Raw genomic sequence first — 8130 nt, forward strand, 5'->3', positions numbered from 1 at the left:
TTTCCAGTCCTTAATGTTGTTGTAACACACATAACATGGAATGGGCTACTGTCGTTTCCTTTCTCTTAGAATTCAGACTGCTCTAATTGACACTAAAGTTTACTCATTGAAATCATTCAAATTTGTACTTTGCATTATTTTTCTTTAACTATACTGTGACTGCAGTATAATCACATTGTAAATACACAATCACATGTGCAAGTACAACCATTTTCATTTTTTATTGAAGCATGTCTTTGAATTGTAACTGCACAACGATATGTGTAATTACTGTCTTATTCCAGTGTAATTACAATGTAGTTAGAGAAACTGTATCTAAAGTCTATATAATAGGTATTTTGACTGCTCCTCAAAAATAAACATTGAAAATAAAGGGCTATCAAATCATGCCTCACATTTCATCCCAAAATAGCCCTTTCCACAAAAAGCACTTTTGCCTTTTCAAGTCATGGGGTCACACATCTGGAAAACATAATGGTAGTACTTCAAGCTTCAATTTGTACATCTGCTTTATTGTTGTGTGCATAGTCAGAATTTATTACAAGTGTAGGCTTCTAAAAACACCATGGCAACAGATGCTCTAAAACATAAGACCAGCAGTAAACCACCAACAACAAACAAAAAACCCCAACAGGAACAGCTCAACCGCTATGCACAAGCATCTACTAATATTCCATGGCACTCTCTCTCATATAAAACATTCCCATAGTCATTAAAGCTGTATGTGCAGTATATTGTTTGAGTAGTACACTGTGTGCAATTAAACTATGTCCCAGGGGCGGCTTTCTCAAAGACATGGTGAGACGTTTCTCTGGTGTCTTATCCAGCTTAACTCATAAAGAACTGCTTATAATCTCTCACGTTTGACCCTTAGAAAGTTTCATTCCAACAAGTCATTCTTCTTTCATTGCTTGATCTGAACAGGATGCAAATGTTCAGGGACCATTAGATAGTTCAGAATGATAGTTAAAGATAATAATAAAAATTGGATTTCACGGGCTGGGTGCTTTTGAAATGAGGTCTTTAACTAACCGAGAAAGACTATCGTAAAAAAGAAATCTCCTCATCCTGATACTGTCCTAAGTATCTCCATCTGATAACCTCTTCAAAATAAGAATATTGCAATGATATTTTGACTATAATTGAAAAGCATTTAAACCAATAAAGGTCCACAATGTGTAATATGGCATCCCCCCACCAACTCACAGCCCCAGGATGATATATTGATTACTGACTGATTGATTGCTGGGCGTACGTGATTAGTGAGCCGAGACAAAGTGCCCAATTCAATTATCTTTTTAGCAGTAAAAAAACATTTTGAGAACATAAAAATCATAAATAAACCGAAGGAATAGGAAACAAGATCTATTTGTATTAGACACGTCACTGATGACATCTTGATTCAATTCCCATACGTACATCTATAATCACTGCTGTTTATTACAGCGGAAAAGGTTCATTGAATTGATCCCAGCTGAGCTCCATTACCACCCACCATCACTAATACCATTGCATTGGCCTTGTTTCAATAAACACCTCCAATGATCTTGCGTAATTCTATTTATTGACATTTTATTTCATGACTCAAAGTCATGTTAGGGATAGTGAACTTCATTTTAAGGGACATTCCTTCAGGATTTGTAAACAAGGTTGAGGAATCAATGACCGATGCAGCCAATGACAGTTGTCAATGAGTGTTTAGCTCAACAGTGCATTGTTATCAGGCTCTTTATTTCCACCACCACTTTTTCATTGAAATTATATTCACTCTATGACTTCAGCAAAAAAAAAAAAGCCTGGTGATAAATTGGTATAATAAAAACAAATATTTACTTTTAGATGGGCTTAAGGTGTGTTGACTGCGATTCGTCACTGATATGAACTAATACAGTCTGTCATTGTAGCTGACAGCTCTCAAGTTTGTCATTAAACTGGATGAGGCTTGTCAACATCTGACAATGACATTATCTGAAACTCTGGAATTGTGCGATTTCCCCATAATTGGATCCATCACATATCTCACAACCTGCCCCTGTTCCATAGACATTCAGAAGACACAGAAACCTGTATCTCAAAGACCATAAATAAGGTCAGTTATATATTTAAACATGTTACAGAAAAAAGCTATGTTCCTGGCATTGTCAGAGATAATCACAATGTACAGTAACTATTGACCTTTCCTACTAGAGTTTATAGGACTTTCAAACTCACAATAAGTAATGTCCTCGTCATTCAGATGAGATGTAAAACCGAGGTCCAATTGTTAATGCCTCTGTAGCAGCAGTTATTGATGCATAGAGTGTGGAGTAGTGGTTGGGGCTTTGGACTCTTGACTGGAGGGTCGTGGGTTCAATCCCAGGTGGGGGACACTGCTGCTATAAGGGCATCTGCTAAGAAATAAATAATAATAATAATAGTTCAACCCCTAGCCTCTCAGAGTTGCTTTGGATAAAAGCATTTGCTACTAAATGATAATATATGATAATATATAGAAATAATAATAATAATCATAGTAATATCACCTTCTCATCACTATGACCCCAAAACAGATTTTGCATAAATCAATCCGGTAATAACACATACTGGGCTTTGTTTCCAAGTTAAATATTTTTTAATAATAAAACTGCACAAAATATCTGGTTGACATCAGTTAAATGCTTTTAAAAATACTAATAGTTGGAGTCTGATTTTTTTGAAAAGTGATCAAAAGTAATGAAACATAATTCACAGTATGAATTTTAAAATAGGTTATGTGTTGAAAGCTAATACTCTTATAGAGCCTGCTAGTCGTGGATTTACATTGGTTGAGTTTTTGCCTCACAAGCAGAGAGGGTTGCTTGTGTATTTTATATGTGACCATGTATATTAAAGTGGTTTTTGTGTGATTTTCCAAACACAGTCCAAATCATGTGGTAAAACCTCTATTTGCATTGGCTTACTGAATATTACACCTTCTCAGCAAATAGGTTAACCACACAGAAGCTGATAGAAGGAGCGAGTTGTTTTTCACTATACAATCAAGATGGATTGTGCGCAGTAGTTCAATATACACGCAACAGCTCATTGTAAGTCATTTCAGAGAATTATTGTCGATTGGAGGTTACTTAAAACTTGAAATCATTTTCTGAAGCTGCTTGACTTTGTGTATTATCCAGTATATAGTATATGTCTATACAGTAATGAATCATCATTAAAAACCCATAGCTAGGCACTGAAGCCTCGCATTTACATTTGAAGAATTCACATAAGCCCTATTCATTTTTGTTATGTCATAGAAATGTCATAGAAACTATAATTGCAAGTCTTTGACATTGAACACAATACATAAATAATTGATTTCCTTCCTTTATGTAGAAGTGCATGCTTTATAAAAATTATAAAGCTCCTCCAAAGCTTTTTTTCACACTGCGGACTCACCATGCAGCCACCCAAGAGCTACAGCGTCGGAGGACAATGCAGCTCTCGGGCAGCTTACAGGCAAGCCCGGAGGACACCCAGGCCGACCTAACCCTCCCTCCCCCCGGGCAGCGCTCAGCCAATTGAGCGCCGCCCCCTGGAAGCTCCCATACTCGGTCGGCAAAGGAATAGCCTGGACTCGAACTCGCGACATCCAGACTATAGGGCACATCCTGCACTCCACATGGAGCACCTTTACTGGATGCACCACGGGAGCCCCAGCTGCCCTTTTTAATCCAGCTGCCCTTTTTAATCCAGCTGGTATTACCCCCACCCTAGAGTGGATTTGTTTCTCCCTTGCAAATAATTACAGTTGAATAAGGTCCACACACTATTATTATTATTTATTTAGCAGATGCCTTTTTCCAAGGCAACTTACAGAGACTAGGGTGTGTGAACTATGCATCAGCTGCAGAGTCACTTACAACAACGTCTCACCCGAAAGGCGGCGCACAAGGACATTAAGTAACTTGCTCAGGGTCACACAGTGGCACAGGACCTATTTTCCGATACATATATATTTGTTTTTTGTGTTTGTGGATCAGATGCATGAGACAAGAGCTGTTAGAGTTAGGTTGCCCTGGTCGCCACCTTGCTGGCCATTCAACCCATAGTGAATAGCTCTATTTTGCGCCATTTGATCAGGGTCCCTGGGACAAAATTTTAATGTGTTTTCTTTTCTTTTTTTTTTTCTTCAATTGTTCAGTTCTCTTTTGTATATATGGCCATGATTCCTTTATTGATTATCCAATGTGTTCAAAACATTTTTTCCATGTTCCCTACATGTTGAAGTTTCATTGTACACTGTCAGATTTGAGCTGGCCATGCTAAAAGAAACAATATATATATATATTTTAAAAACATCTCTCTTTTTCTGTGGTTTGTCATCTATTGAACAGAGCGAGTCTCAGACTCTTCACTTTTTTATGGAAGCCTAGTGTGTGCACATTCATTTCACCTATGACATGTACATGTGACCTTTATAGTTTAAGAGTTATAGCCATAAATCTAACAGTAAAAAACAGACAAATAGCTTGGACCCCATTCTTTCAGCTCAGAGGAGAGACACGTCTTCTGTCTCCATTGCTGGCAATCTCTCACCTTTCACAACTCACTAAATGAAGAGAAATGGCACACATTAGGGACTAAAACAGACTTACCTGCACGTGGCAAGGAATATCCAATCTGAGGGTCATGAACATACTGCCGTTGATTCAGCTTTGTCACGCAGTAAAGGTGGAAACAGTCCAGGCAGATGACATGGCAGTCCAAGCACTGGAACACTAACACGGCTCCTGTGACACCAGACACAATGAGAGAAGACCTGACACACGTGCCAAACTTTCATCATTAATGTTGGAAAATCATTGTGTAAAAGAACTTAGAAACTATAGGCTACTATAATTGAAATAAAAACAATTCAGAGGCTCCTGAGAAACCAAATACCAAAAAACTGTGGGTAAAAAGCATTATTCCCCAGGTGGTGTCAAAGTTACCAATAAGAGGTGAAGACAGATATTCTCATCCCCATATGATCTGTTAATATATATAACCTAATCCTTAGGACAGTTGGTTTCACAGACCTTGATTAGCCAATCCTGAACTACTTTACTGAAGAAAACATTAGGTAGTCCAAGGTTAGTGTTATCAGGGTCTGTGAAACTTGCCAATTAAGTTCTGCTACAAACAGCAGCTAAATAAGTTAATAATAAGGCACACTCAAGAAACTGTGCAACAGATTGGCTGGCAGTTGACCCACACATTATTTTTTCAGAACTGTGATCATCCTTAAAAATGGTATATTTTGAGATTCAGGCTTTGATTTTATCCACAACACAATTTGTTTATATTTTTTATATCTATGAAGATGAAAGTAAGATATTAAAAGTCATGTTGACAGCCTGGCTAGGACAAAAGACTTAATATACATACATTAGTGACACCCTACAATGTTTTAATGTTATTTTGTTTTTTCCATCTGCTGTGCAGTCCTGCAAAGGCCTTTCAGAAAACAGCTTGACAGAAACTCTTTTTATAATTTCAGTTTCTAGACTCCGTATTAACATTTTGCTACTCAACGTCTTTCATGGTTTTCAACTAAAATACTGAGCAGGCCCTGTTATTTCACCTCAGATCTGAACCCTTGTTTTAAAAGTTACTCAAACATCTTTTCCTATCCATTCAGTAACAAGGCACTAATTTGACAAGATTTACTGAAAGGTACTGGGTTACGGAAGCTTTAGTTCCCTTTCATCTTCCAAAAGAAGACCTATTTCATGTCTGTGTGGAATTATTCGCAGTTCAAGCCCTGTAGCTAAAATCATTTCAGGACTCTTAATGGACTTCAATTCTAAGAGCTGAAAATGATTTTCAATTGGTTAGTACTGCACATCCCAAAACACTGACAGCAATATAGAGTCTGAGAGATACAAAATGGTTTTAGTTGTACAGAGTAATATAGAACTCTATACACCAAAAATAAATTACAAAATGCTGAGGTTTCAGGTTATGCAAGTGAGTTTTTATTTAGTTATTTTTTTTTTTAAGCAGAGCAGAATGTGTCAGTATCAGTTGTTATGTGGTTAGTAAATTATTATTACGAATTACGGAGCACAAGGAGGATAAGTGACTTGCTCAGGGTCACACACAGTGACTGAGTTGAGATTGAACCAGGAACCTCCTGGTAACAAGCCCTTTTTGTAACCACTGGACCACCTGTTATGTTATTAACTTAAAAGATAGCAAAGATGTTCGCCAGATCACATATTTATCTACAAGACAAGGAAATTGTTCTGCAGACAAAAAAAAAAAAATAGCTAAGTGAGTCTATTCCAAAATAACAAATATAGGTATTTAATTAATTTCAGATTATCTATCCCTCAATAACAGGGAGGCAGCAAGAAACAGATAATACCACTCCTAGACGGGAGCTGCAGAGTCCCAGAGAAGAATGCAGGAAGATTGGAAAACTGATTTTGTTTAGATAAGGAGCCAACGGAGGAATAGAACAGTCAAGCGAATTCAGAAGGGGGCCCGTTGACAGGCGTTATTAATGGGCTGTGAGCCAACCCAGAGGCTGCCGATCCAGAGAACTTTTTAACATAAGGAGTTTTTCCTCCAAGATACAAACCAATGAATTAAACTGTGTATCAAATGAAATGCTGAATTCCACCGAAGGCTCACAGGCAATCTTTTATACTGAACAGTTCATTTAATTGCTTTCTGCTTATTTCTTTATTTTCTGTTCAGTTAATTTGCAGAAACCTACCCACCATCTGCTGTTCATATTCAGGTAATTTCCCTTAGCTTACTGTACATTATTGAGAAAAAAATAAATAAAACTAACTTTAAAAAAAAACAACAAAAAAAAAAAAAAACGACCTTTTCTTTTTTTGTGCCCTACTTTACCTATTTTTTTTTTTTTTTACATTGCAGGAGCAGGATGGGAGAGGGGGCTTGAAACCACTGGCGACAATAGTAAGCCACATTTCCATCTGCACCTTGAAGCACCTAGTCTCTACTACTCAATCTCATCTCCTGAAAACTGTATACATCGAAGGCAGACCAGCAACACAAAATTGTTTTTTTTATTTTATTTTTGTATTTATAACAATGTGTTTATTGTGTTGTTTGACGAATATACAGCTTCAATATATAGTAACCCTTATAAAAGTTTGCCACAGTATTTTTACAGTTTTCCCATGCTTTTCCCATGGTTACGTTTTGCATTTACCACAGTTTACCTTGGTTTGCCATGTTTATTACCATGCTTACCTATGCTTTACCATGCTTTCACTGTACTTTATTAGAGACTTTGCTATGTTTTTACTGTGGTTGTATTTTATAAGAGAGGTGCCTGTGTACACTAGCAGATGTCAATTTAAATGTCAAACTCGTAGCCTGCTAATGCATAAGGCATGTCCAGAACCATGGTGTTTCTAAAAAAAGCATTTCAAATGCACGCTAAGTTTCTGCATGATTTACAATATTCAGGAATGTGCAAATGCTGATTTAGTATGTGCAGTGGGCTGCTGCCTGGTTGATAGGCACTGAGAAGACAACCTCCCTCATTGGCTCACAGTGCTGACCAGGAGGTGGAGTACCTGCAGAAGACAGCAGGTTTCTTAGCTGCTTTCTGGAAGACCATGTTCCCTTCCAAAAACAACAAACATCCATTTTCAATTAAATTGTGTGACCAGCGAACCAAAACCAAGGTCAAATTCAAAATTCTTTGTTGCATGAGTTTTTGAACATAAAAATGCAATACAGTTGATTAGGGGTTTACTTTATTTAAATGAACCTATATTATTCTTGGTATTTGATTTTGTAATCTTTTTTGTCTCATCCATAATCATGACTAATAGGCTTTGTGCCAGCACTCCAGAAAATGAACAGGAAGTCCTGATTAGAAAGCAGTTATTTTAACCTACAGTAACAAGAGGAACTTGAGGGACTGATCATAACTACCCCCATAAAAGCTGATTTCCAAATTCTACCAAATGCTGATTAACTCCTCTGAAGTTTCCACTGAAGAGTTTTGCCTAAGGAGGAACGGTGATTTACAGCAACCGATAGCTAAAATCATTTAAAGTGAGATTTGCGATGAGGTTCCTCTGTGGGCACACGCCATCAGCTCATCCTATTTGATGTATTCGTGGGTTTTAATATATCATT

At 37.2% G+C, this 8130-nt stretch overlaps 1 long non-coding RNA gene across 1 annotated transcript in view; it reads right to left on the reverse strand.

Annotated features, from left to right (window-relative positions):
* Positions 1–396: 396 nt before the first annotated feature.
* The window catches only part of LOC117411283 (uncharacterized), a 12977-nt gene continuing 5243 nt past the window's right edge, over positions 397–8130 (reverse strand). Inside the window, exons 3-4 of the long non-coding RNA XR_009328827.1 lie at positions 4617–4751; positions 397–2390 (exon numbers count right to left, since the gene is read on the reverse strand). This is a non-coding gene — a long non-coding RNA (uncharacterized LOC117411283). The remainder of the gene's footprint in view (positions 2391–4616; positions 4752–8130) is intronic.

This window comes from Acipenser ruthenus, chromosome 6, assembly GCF_902713425.1.
Source record: "Acipenser ruthenus chromosome 6, fAciRut3.2 maternal haplotype, whole genome shotgun sequence".
Lineage (NCBI taxonomy): Eukaryota > Metazoa > Chordata > Actinopteri > Acipenseriformes > Acipenseridae > Acipenser > Acipenser ruthenus.